The following is a 12,024-nucleotide window of genomic DNA, read 5'->3' as shown; positions in this document are numbered from 1 at the left end:
TTTCATCACTTCAGCATTGTATCTGGATTCTACTTGATTATTATAAAATTACGGTAATGAAAAAATTACAGTACTATTATGGTAATGAAATTACTTTTGGAGTAATTGTTTTCCTTCTCCAGAGTTGCTTCCTTCACTTCCCTTACCCATTGTGTGCCTAGGGACCAGATATTTTTGTCATCTATAAATCACTCAGTAGCTGTTGGGTCCAATGTGGAGGTATAACCATTCAGAGAGTGCAGAAATTGAAGGCGGTTCTGAAAGTATTGGCTTAGCTTCTGTCTGGCCAAGATGTGCAACAAACCTGATACGTTGGAGGTTGAGAAGTTTGATAAGAACAAGCTGAAGAAAATGAATACGGGAAAGAGAAGAACAGGCTTCTTTCCAAGGAGCTCATTGAACAGGACAAAGAGTGTGCCAAGTCATCATAGACCTGGGGCATGAAGCTCTGATGTTGTTTCTCAGTTGTTTCTCTAAAACAACTTATGTATACACTTAAATCTCAAGGAATGTTGCAATAGCCCATCCACGGCTGCTGCCTCTTTGGGCCTCCCCCTCTCCGTCTTTCTGGGCTTGGTCATGCCCTTTGCTTCCATCACAGAAGAAAATATGATTCACAGGAAATTTCTGGGGCTTACCCAGCGTGATTCTCATCGTTTGCCTTTCTTGTCAAATGGGGCAGTTTCATCAGTTAAATCCTAATTAATAAAATTGTTGCAGCTTTACTTTGATTTCCGAAAAAATGGAAAGAAAAATCTATTAAAATTTTAAAAATGAAAAAAAAACAAACAGAAACCCCTACCATTCACCGGATGTTAGTGAAGCTTTTTCCTCAAGGATAACTGCTGGTGATGCAAATGTGGATAGACATGCCTCTTCCTCTCTAAGTTCTCACTTTGTATGTGTGTGTTTGTGCCTTTACATCAGCATTGACTCCTAGTACCTTCCTGGACAAGTCCCTGCAGTTTTCTTGGCAAAATGGCCAAAGCGTTTTCCCATTGCCTCTTTCCTGGGCCTGAGAGAGAGTGATTGCCTCAAGGTCAGCCAGCTGATTTTGTGCCTGAAACAGAACTAGAACTCTTGATTTCTAGCTGGTGCTTTAACCACTACGCCAAGGTGGCTCTCCAGCTCTGGTTTCCCCTTCCCAAATAGTCATTGGTAGGCAACTAGTCTTGAGGAAGTCTTTCCAGAGGTCAATGAAGGCTTCTTTTCACATTAAGTCTAGGATAACTCACCATGGTTAACTCCCCATGTGACAATTTGCCGCAGAACAATTCAATGCTGTATTAAATGTTTCATTCAATTACTTTTATTAGTGGTGACCACATTTCAGGGGTGAAATCCAGCAGGTTCTGACAGGTTCTGGAGAATCGGTAGCAGAAATTTTGAGTAGTTCGGAGAACTGATAGTGGAAATTTTCAGAGAACTGGCAAATACCACCTCTGGTTGGCCCCAGAGTAGGGTGGGAATGGAGATTTTGCAATATCCTTTCCCCCAGGAATGAGGAGGGAATGGGGATTTTGCAGTATCCTTCCCCACCACGCCCACCAAGCCATGCCCACAGAACTGGTAGTAAAAAAAAATGGATTTCACCACTGCTACATTTTCATCTAAATTATTGCAACTCTTACATTTCTGAATTAATTTTATTATTATTGGCCATGGTTCTGCTGAAATTAACTTCACTTTTGTATTTGTTGAATTCTCCTATGGCAAATTGTCCTGTGGCGAGTTGGCCAAGGCCAGTTTCTCTTCTTTTCAACACCTCAGGGCTGTGGTGACAGGCTGATGATGCAATACACATAGAAACTGCGTGACCCACTCAGCTTTTTAAAAATTTATTTAAAATTTATTTATTTATTTGTCAAACACAACAATATATATAAGTATAAGCATGAAATAACCATACGAATTGGATACAACCAAAGGGAACATTAGGACAGGAACGGTAGGCACGTTTGTGCTCTTATACACGCCCCTTACAGACCTCTTAGGAATGGGGAGAGGTCAACAGTAGATAGTCTTTGGTCAAAGCTTTGAGGATTTTGGGAAGAGATCACAGAGTCAGGTAGTGCATTCCAGGCATTAACAACTCTGTTACTGAAGTCATATTTTCTACAATCAAGATTGGAGCGGTTCACTTTAAGTTTAAATCTATTGTGTGCTCGTGTATTGTTGTGGTTGAAGCTGAAGTAGTCAGCTAGTCAGGAAGGACATTGTAGCAGATGATTTTATGAGTTATACTCAGGTCATGCCAAAGGCGGTGGAGCTTGTTTAAGCTTTGTTTAAGGCCAAAACCCAAAAGCTTTCCATTTACATTCATTGCCATTTGTGTGCAAGATACCCATTGATCAGGGCATCACTCTGTTTAATGTGGTTGAGATAAATTATATTAAAAAGAGGCAAGTGCAGTTTAGGTCTGGCTCAAATATAGCATTCCAATTCTAGAAGAACCAACCAGGTTTTTGTGATGGAAAGTTACTGATGAGAAAAAGGCAAGTGTAGCATTTATATTGCGGCTTAAGGAAAGCTGATGAAAGAATGGGTTGGTTTGGCTTGGATTTCCTTTTCGGGTGGGCCTTACTTCTTATGTTTATTCAAATTCAATTTGAAAGAGAATGGTGGGGGAGAAAGGCTTAAGTTGTGAAGCTTTGCAGCCAGCTTCATTTTCAGTGAGCTCTGAACTCATCAAAGAAGGCTCAGTGCAGATAGTACTTTAAGTCCCTGATACTAGTATGAAACCAGATCTGTAGTAAAACAAACCCCTTTGACATCAAAGCCAGTTCTGCAAGTGTCTCTATACATTAAATATATATATATAAAAAAATCCTCCAAAGTGGAAAAATAGGGGCAACTAAGATTCATTATTCAATTTATTACTGTCATGAGTCTCTGTGGCTTGATGCGCCTTCAAAAGCTTCATTTGATCCTAAGAGGCTTAAACTTATCCTGTGAAATTCTCTCCATAAATCCCAAGCTAGCTATGGAAAATCTGACATGTAAGAACTAATTCTCCTAACCTTTACTGACAGGCAGGCATATTTCTTTCAAAAATAAATTGTGGTTAACATTGTAATTAATCTTCTATTTTTATTTTGCCCATATTGTAGAAGAGTCTGGTAGGCTAGCCCTGTGTTTAATCAGAAAATGTGAGAACTAGAGTAATGTGTGATGCAGTGGCCCAGTCTTCTAACATGATTTTTAAAAAAAAATACAGCCTGTATGTAATTTATTGTCATATGAGTATAATTAATCAAAAGCTTAAAATCATGCTAAATGTTAAAGAGAGTCAGGGGAAACTGCAAGAGTTTCAGGCACAGGTGAAAAGACATATTTTGAACTGTCTAAATATTTGATTGACAGCAGGTCGGCCTACTCAGTAATAATCTGGAATAACCCTGGGATGCTAATTTCTTGGAGATCCAAGTCTGCATAGTTCAGGAACTGATGCGACAAGTTTAGCAGAACGGTGTGTCTGCTTTTTGCACAGAAGTTTGCAGGATGACATACCAGATATAAAATAAAATGTGTTCTTATGGGGGAGGGAGGCAGAAATGAGTGTGCATGTTATGTACCATATAAGTAGTGAGCTATAGGCTTCACTCAGGTCCTCTAAAATGGTGGGAAAATACTTGAAGCTCATTGGTTAAGCCGTCTGACAGCCCTCTATAAAAGAAGGACACTGCCAGACAAGCAAGTTGTTGGATTGTACTGGTCTACTAATAAAGAGCTGTTGTTACTGAAAGAGCTGTGTCCGTCTCTTCCATCATCGAATCTAACAGTGCGCAATAGCATTTGTGCAGTTCAACACGTCATGAAAAAGTAGCTTTATGTGAGAGGGCAGCATGCAGGAGCATAGAGGAAAAGCATCTCTTTGAATCATTAAAACAACCACATCTTTTCCAAGCTTCACAAGAGCACTTCAGCAGCTTTTTCCTGGCTGTGACAGCAAATATATATGGAAAAACTACTTTCCTTCATTTTCTGCTCCTATCCTAGAAAGTTTCAAACCACAAAATAGCTAGCTTAATGTCCCCTTTTAACTCCCTCCTCGTAAATTCCCAAATGAAAAATGGAGCAAAAATATTTGGTTCTCCCCACTCCACCCAGTCCCAGTCCTTGGCGCCTCCCAGACAGACAGGAATAGGAAATACAGTCCCCAAATTGGAAAAAGAGGCTCCCCACGGCTTCAAAAGAATCAACTGAATTCAAAGATCTTACTCTTTAGAGAGGCTTTCCAGGTCTTGAAATTTAAATATGTAAAGAATGTGTTAAATATAGGACTATACGATACCCCCTAGCAGTGCATCGAGATATTCACTTATTTATATGTATGGCTATTTTAATGACATTATGCCTCCTTGAGAACTAAGGAACAATGAAAATGTGCAAATGAAATAAATAAATTAAAATCCAGTTTTGTGCCTCCTGAGGAAAGGAATTTGTCCTTAAGGATTTCATTCCGTTTTACATTTTCTAATGTTTATAAATGTTTAAATGTTGTTATATTGCCCATTCAAGTGCAGAGGCGCACTTTAAATTATTTAGAAGATGCCGTGAAGGTATGAAGCAGTTCATTGATTCACCGTCCGCTATTCTCTTATCTCCTGGATATGTCTGGGAGATTTGATTCTTCTGCTGTTATTAAGCAGCAGCTGCCCCTCCTCCCCCACGGTTTGAAACCTGCCTCCTGCCAGATGCCAATAATGATTAAATCTATAATTCAGGGAGGCTTTCACCCTAATATCTGGAAAACATTTATCTACCACAGTGCAATAAAAGAATGTGCAAAACCTGGAGGCCATGTAGTTTAAAGCATACTTCAGCCGTAGAATCCCAAAGAAGTGGCCACAATTTAATTTTTCCAGATATCCACCAATTTAACCCATAACAGGTTTTTTTTCTCACTTATGGCCAAATTCTTAGCTTGCAAATAAATGAGGATCTTCCTTATACAACCAGAAAACAAGTAGCAGAAGAGAGCAGAGGTCCCAGAATACCTTGTTCTACACTTAAATAACAGGGGAAGTTGCACTTTGCTGTGAGGGAGGGCTGCAATCCAGGTTCAATGACCTATAAAAAATCATGAAGCAATGAATAATGGTAGCATTGCTAACTGAGTTAGTGCTAAAGAGTACATTGTGTTGACCATCTGGGGATGTCCATGTGTAGAGTCGTCTCTTGGGTTGTTGGAAAAGTGTTTGCTATGACCATCATATTATCTTGACAGAATTCTATCAGACTGTGACCTGCTTCTTTGTATTCCAAGGCCAAACTTGCCTGTTATTCCGGTTATCTTTTGGCTTCCTACTTTAGCATTCCAATCCCCCATGATGATAAAGACATCATTTTTGGTGTTAATTCTACAGTATAAGGTTTTTTTGGGGCTTCATAGAATCAGTCAATTTCATCTTCTTCAGCACCAGTGGTTGGGGCATAGACTTGGACTACTGTGATATTGAATGGTTTGCCTTAGATTCAAACTGAGAACATTCTGTCATTTTGGGGATTGTATCCCAGTATTGCTTTTCCTACTCTTTTATTGATTATGAAGGCTACTCCATTTCTTCTGAGGGATTCTTGCCCCCAGTAATATAGTCATCTGAATTAATCATCATCAATCTCTTTCCACTTATGACTGTATGACTATAACTTGTTGCTGGCAATCCTTATGATTTATATTGATATATTGCTCATCAATTGTGTTGTAAATGTTGTACCTTGATGAACGTATCTTTTCTTTTATGTACACTGAGAGCATCTGCACCAAGACAAATTCCTTGTGTGTCCAATCACACTTGGCCAATAAAATTCTATTCTATTCTATTCTATTCTAAATTCACCCATTCCTGTCCACTTTAGTTTGCTGATTCCTAAGATGTCGATGATCAGTCTTGTCATCTCTTGTTTGACCACGTCCAGCTTGCTTTGATTCATGGATCTCACATTCCAGGTTCCTATGGAGAAAAAATCTTTACAGCATCGGACTTTCCTTTCACCACCAGATACATCCACAGCTGAGTGTCCTTTCAACTTTGACCCAGTCGCTTCATTCTTTCTGGCGCTACTAGTACTAGCCCTCCCCTCTTCCCCAGTAGCATATTGGATACCTTCCGACCTGAGGGGCTCATCTTCAGGTGTCATATCTTTTTTCCTTTTTGTACTGTCCATGTGATTTTTATGGCAAAGATACTGGAGTTGGTTGCCATTTTCTTCTCCAGTGGATTACGTTTCATCAGAACTCTCTGCTAAGACCTGTCCGTCTTTGGTGTCCCTGTACAGCATAGCTCATAGCTTCATTGAGCTATGCAAGCCCCTTCGCCACAACAAGACAGTAATCCATAAAGGGGAGATTATATCTGATAGATCCAAAGGTTGATCTGGTAGTTCTAACCCATCCTAGAAGAGATGTGCTATTTTCCTATCCTAACTTTACCAACCGGTTTGTGTGAAGATTAGGATTACTCTATTAATTGCAGCAAAACTTTCAAAAAAAGCAAATGGATGGTGTCACCTCCTCCTTTGATTTAAAGTCAGCAGTTTTCTCAGATCAGCTTATTGTTTTATACAGTTTTGTGAAGGATGAATACATGGTCCTTGCAGGGATTTTATTTTCTATTATGGTAATGCTTATTTTTTTTTATTTTTTTAGAAAATGGAATGGTTTCTAAGCAGGTATCAAGGGTGCTTTTCTCACATATGGAGAGCCAAGCTTGTCTTGGTGTGCAATTAGAATAGCTTCTTAGAAAGATATCAAATGAGGGTAGCTGATTAAACAAGAACTAATGAATTCCTGCTGAGAGAGGAGGGGGGAAATCATTAAAACGCTTGGCTTCAATCTATAGCAAGCTCATTTAATTCAAAGTATGGTAACAAATAGCTGATCGTATTTCTTAGCAGATTCCGAAGGAAATTAAATTGAAGTTAGATGGAATTTGGAGCTCGGCATCCAAAGTCAAACTTAGTACCTGTTGCTTAGCTTGATGAGCTACCAGGACACCAAGCATGGTCATAATTGCCTGTCTATTGCCAAATGGGGAAAAATAATTTACGGCAAACTTGACTGGCTTAAAGTTTCACTTTAGCATTCTTTAGCATTTATATAGCAGATTTAAAATTCAGAACATTTCATCCTCCTTCCTCTCACAATGTGGTGTGATAGATTTATATTGGCTTTTTTTTTGTTTCGGAGAATAACTGAGTTTGGGAGAAAAAGAGCTTGTGAGTGAGGGCTTTTCACACACTACAGCGGTGATGGCTAACCTGTATGCCATCACGTGCCAGGAGCGGGGGGTGGGGGGTGGGGTCGCATGCACGCGTGCCCACACCCATAATTCTATGCACCCCACCCCTGCGCATGAGTGCGCAACCCCCCCGCTGCCCCCTCCCCTGGCACGTGATGGCCTGGTAGGCCCATTTTTCTCTCATCTGGCTACAAAGCCTTTTTAGGAGTCTGTGGGTCCATAAATGACCTTCCCCACCCCCGGAGGTCATCCAGAGGCTGAAAATGGCCCGTTTGCCAAATTCCGGTCCCACCAGAAGTTGGCAAATGGAGGACCTCTGGAGGGGGAGGCCATTTTCTCCCTCCTCAGACTCCAAGAGAAGCCCTGGAGGCTGGGGACAGCAAAAAAATGGGCCTTCTGGTCCCACTGGAAGTTGGCAAACAGGCAGTTTTCAGCCTCCGGAGGACCTCTGGGGCAGTGGAGGGGGGTGGGGAAGGCCATTTTTGCCCCCCAGACTCCTAGAGAGGCTCTGGAGCCAGGTGGGAGAGAAAAATGGGCCTTGCCCACCGCCCCCTGAGGCCCTTCGGAGGCAGGAAACAGCCTGTTTCCCTACTTCTGTTGGGCCCAGAAGGCTGGCTGGTGCGCGCATGCACGCCAGACCTGAGCTCACATGCCCACTGATATGGCTATGCATGCCACCTATGGCACACTTGCCATAGGTTCGCCATCATGACCCTACAGTGTGCTATTGCAAAGTGAGAAGAAGGATGACCTGCTGTGATTCTCTTTTCTCTTACGTTGTCCTGTGGCAACTTGGCTGTGGTGAGTTGGAAATGGTGAACTTGGCCATGGCAAGTTGGCTGTGACAAGTTGGCTGTTGCAAAGTGTCTTATCCTGGACTGGAGCACAACCTGTTCTTAATTGAATGGAATGGGATGGGACAGGTTATCTCATGGATGCCATTTTAAGGGCCTGAAGAAATGGAAGAGACTTCAAAAACTTTCACATGAGAATTTGCAACACTTAGAGACCTCCGGTTGAACTTCTGGTGCCTTCAGAAGCGAGGACTGTGAGCGCCGCGGCCCCATTCTGAGCTCTCCTTGTCGGGAGCTTCATTTGAAGCCATAGCCACCCTGGAGGGGTGGTGAAGCAAAGGGGGACCATCTTGCAAGTTGAGGGGAACCACATCTCCCCTTCCTGACTTGGAAAACCCTCTCATCCGAAGACTAGGAGCAGCGGTAGTCCAAATGGCAGCCATGAAGCCAGGGAACATCCATAAACCATAAGTTTGTGCAGGAGGAGAGAAACAGTGAATGATGTGTCTGGATTAGAAAAGATTTATTACTGAAGCTTGACCCCCCAAAAATTCAAGAGGAATACATTTTAGAATGATTTGTTACAGCAGCATGCAATTATTGTGAAAAAACATACTGGAAATTTAAAAAGTAAATATTTGTTTAAAAAGAAAATTAAGCTGAAAATTGAATCCTCAAAACAAAAGGTGTGATATTAAGAAGGCATATTAAGATGCTGGAACTGTAACCCCAACTTTTCTTCAACTAATTTGCTTTAAGTATTAAATTTATAAGTTAAAACAAACAAGATAAACAAATTGGACTTGTCGAAATAAAAGCAGAGAGGCAGCAGAGTGAAGCAAAGAGTGTCAGCTGCTGATGAAAGTGAATTTTTGCAACTTGGGAGTAAACATTGAAATAGATGAAAATAACTATTGAACAAAAATATTTACCCTTTAACTACTGGAGACTGGAATATTAAATAAGATTTTGCATTTGGAGACCTCTGAATATTATTGGATATATAAAAACGACTTGAGGAGTGGAGGATCCCTGAAGTAAATAACTGATTTGATTGAACATTGATGAGAAATTAAAGTTGACTTGGAGGCTTGGTTTGTGAACTGATGATTATGGAGTTTTAAGTGGAATGGAGTCAAAGATTCAAAGCATTAAGGACCTTATACTGGAACTATACAAGAACATGGTGGAAATAGTTGATCATATAGATAGAAGATGGGAAAATTGTATACAAGAGACAAGGAGCAAAGACCAGGAAAAGAAGGAAAGAATGGAATTAACAGTTGGAATAGAAGGGGAATTAGAATTGAGAAACCAGCAAAAAGAAGGTAACAAGGAGGAGACACTTTTAAAATTAATAAGGATTGAGGAACTAAAATAGGGGAAAAACACTTTAAAAGATTAAAAAAAGAAATGGGAGGAACAGGAAGAGGCTTGGGGAGAAATGATAGGATTTAGAACAGAAAGTTTTCAAATTAAATAGTGGGAAAGGGCAGGGCAAGGAGAAAAAATTAAATTATGGATTCAGACTATAAACCTCGAAGTAGATGGAATAAAAGACTTAAGAGAAAAATATGGGAGACAAGTCAAAAAAAAGGTAGGATTAAAGGATGGGATGTGGATAAGAGATAATGGTTAAGGGGAGAAAGAGTTATAGATACGTTATGATCATATTTTAATAATTGTATTAACATTAGAATGATATAGTCTGGATAATTAGTTGGTATGTAATATAATAAATATTGGGATAAACATTTTACTATAAATGGATATGTAACTATGGGAAAATTATAAATGAGAATTTACTATTAATTGGAAATGAGAAGATATAGCTATGTGTAATAATAGTAGGGACGCGGTGGCTCAGGGGCTAGGACGTTGAGCTTGTCAATCGAAAGGTCAGCAAGCTTGGCGGTTCGAATCCCTAGTGCTGCCGTGTAACGGGGTGAGCTCCTGTTACTTGTCCCAGCTTCTGCCAACCTAGCAGTTTCTAAAGTACGTAAAAATGCAAGTAGAAAAAATAGGGACCACTTTTGGTGGGAAGGTAACAGCGTTCCGTGAGCCTTTGGCGTTGAGTCATGCCGGCCACATGACCACGGAGATGTCTTCAGACAGTGCTGGCTCTTCGGCTTTGAAGCGGTCCCCCTAGAGTCGGCAACGACTAGCATGTATGTGCGAGGGGAACCTTTACCTTTACCTTTAATAATAGTATGCAACAAAAAAACTAGAGTTTGAATGAGAAAATTAGAAAAAAGATAGAATAGGAATATGTTGAATGCTTTAAGTGATTGTGATTGATATTAGAAGTCACTATTGAGATATTAAATAATGGAAGGAAGAAAGAAAGAAAGGAACTTTTTTTTTTTTTTAATTAATTTTTTTATTACTTTTTTTGCAACAAACAAACAAAAAGAAAATACATTATTACACCCTTGTGCTATACATAAAAGGAAGATTTGGGTCTTCGGATATATCCTCATGATTGCCAAAATCCACGTTCTCGAGGTACAGGTACTGAAGCGTCCAATGTTCCAAGCGCAAAGTCCACAAATGGTTTCCAAGTCTTCCAAAAAATATCTTCTTTATACACACCACTTCTAATTTTAATATCACATGTCATTTTATCATTTAAAGCTAATTTCCACATTTCAGAATTCCACTCTTCTATTCTAAAAATCACATCTAGTTTCCAATATCTAGCTATTATAATTCTACCTATTATAATCATAATTCTAATCAATTCTTTTCATATTTTGTTAATTCTATTTCCTTAATTACCAACAATAATATAGTTTCCACTCTCAATGTTATTACTTTCCCCATCATTTCAAATATCATTTTCTCCAATTGTTGCCAAAACTTTTAACCTTATCACAATTATACCACATATGTTCATAAGTCCCCAATTCCATCTCACATCTCCAACATTTTACTAATTTTTTATCCATTTGTGACAATCTTACTGAGTCAAATACCATTTCCAAACAACTTTATAATTGTGCTCTTTAATCCTTATAGATAAAGTTCTCATAATTCTACTCTTCCAATTCACATTCCAATCTGACTCTGGTATTTCAATATTAAGATCTTTTTCCCAATTTGTCCTCATCACTCTTTGTAATTTTTCATCAGAATTTATAATCTTATAAACCCTACTAACGAGTCCCTTTAGCCCAATTTCATCTTTCATAATCCGAGATACTAAATATTCAAATTCAGTTTCACATCTATTTATCGAATAATTTTCCCTTAGTTTTTTTGTCCATTTTTCTATCTGTATTTTTTCAAACCAACTTAACCCTAATTTTTCAATAATTTCTTTATTCCTCCTTTCATTTTCCATAACTTTTATCCAATCTCTAATAATTTCTATATTTTCCTCTTTAATCACTTCATTGCGTATTATATTATTTTTAATTGGCCAAATTCCAATTGTCTCCCCCAAAAAGATTATATCCGGAATTAAAATTTTAACAAATTTATTCCACATTTTACTTAATCCCTTTAACCAATAACTTCTACTTACACATTTTAAATTTGCTTTATCTAAAAACCACCTTGATCCAAATTTCTCTATCCTTAACTCTAAGTCTCTCCAATAGTTATCTTCACCTTTTAATATTTTTACCACTATCCGGATACCATACGCACAATAATAATTAAATAATTTGGGGATTCCTAATCCACCTTCCTTTTGATTTTGATACCACATTTTCTTCACTAATCTAGGTCTTTTGCCACCGTTGCAAAATTTATCCAGTTTTTTCTGATATCCTTCAATATCTTTCTCTGTCAAATTTAGTGGTAGCATCTCGAATAAGAAGTTGAACTTAGGCAGCAACATCATCTTACACATTGCAATTCTACCAAACCAAGACAATTTTAAAATTTTATATTTATCTATCTTCTTCTCAATTTTGTTAATCACCACATCATAATTAAGTTTTTTCAATTCTTTAACCTTAAGTGAAAGCACTATACCCAAA

General features: G+C 38.8%; 1 pseudogene; it reads left to right on the top strand.

Moving 5' to 3' along the window:
* Positions 1-291: 291 nt before the first annotated feature.
* LOC131189074 (thymosin beta-15A homolog) lies at positions 292-431 on the top strand (annotated as a pseudogene).
* Positions 432-12,024: the final 11,593 nt, after the last annotated feature.

The sequence above is a fragment of the Ahaetulla prasina genome, chromosome 1, assembly GCF_028640845.1.
Source record: "Ahaetulla prasina isolate Xishuangbanna chromosome 1, ASM2864084v1, whole genome shotgun sequence".
NCBI lineage: Eukaryota > Metazoa > Chordata > Lepidosauria > Squamata > Colubridae > Ahaetulla > Ahaetulla prasina.
This window is presented reverse-complemented; position numbering and strand designations above follow the sequence as displayed.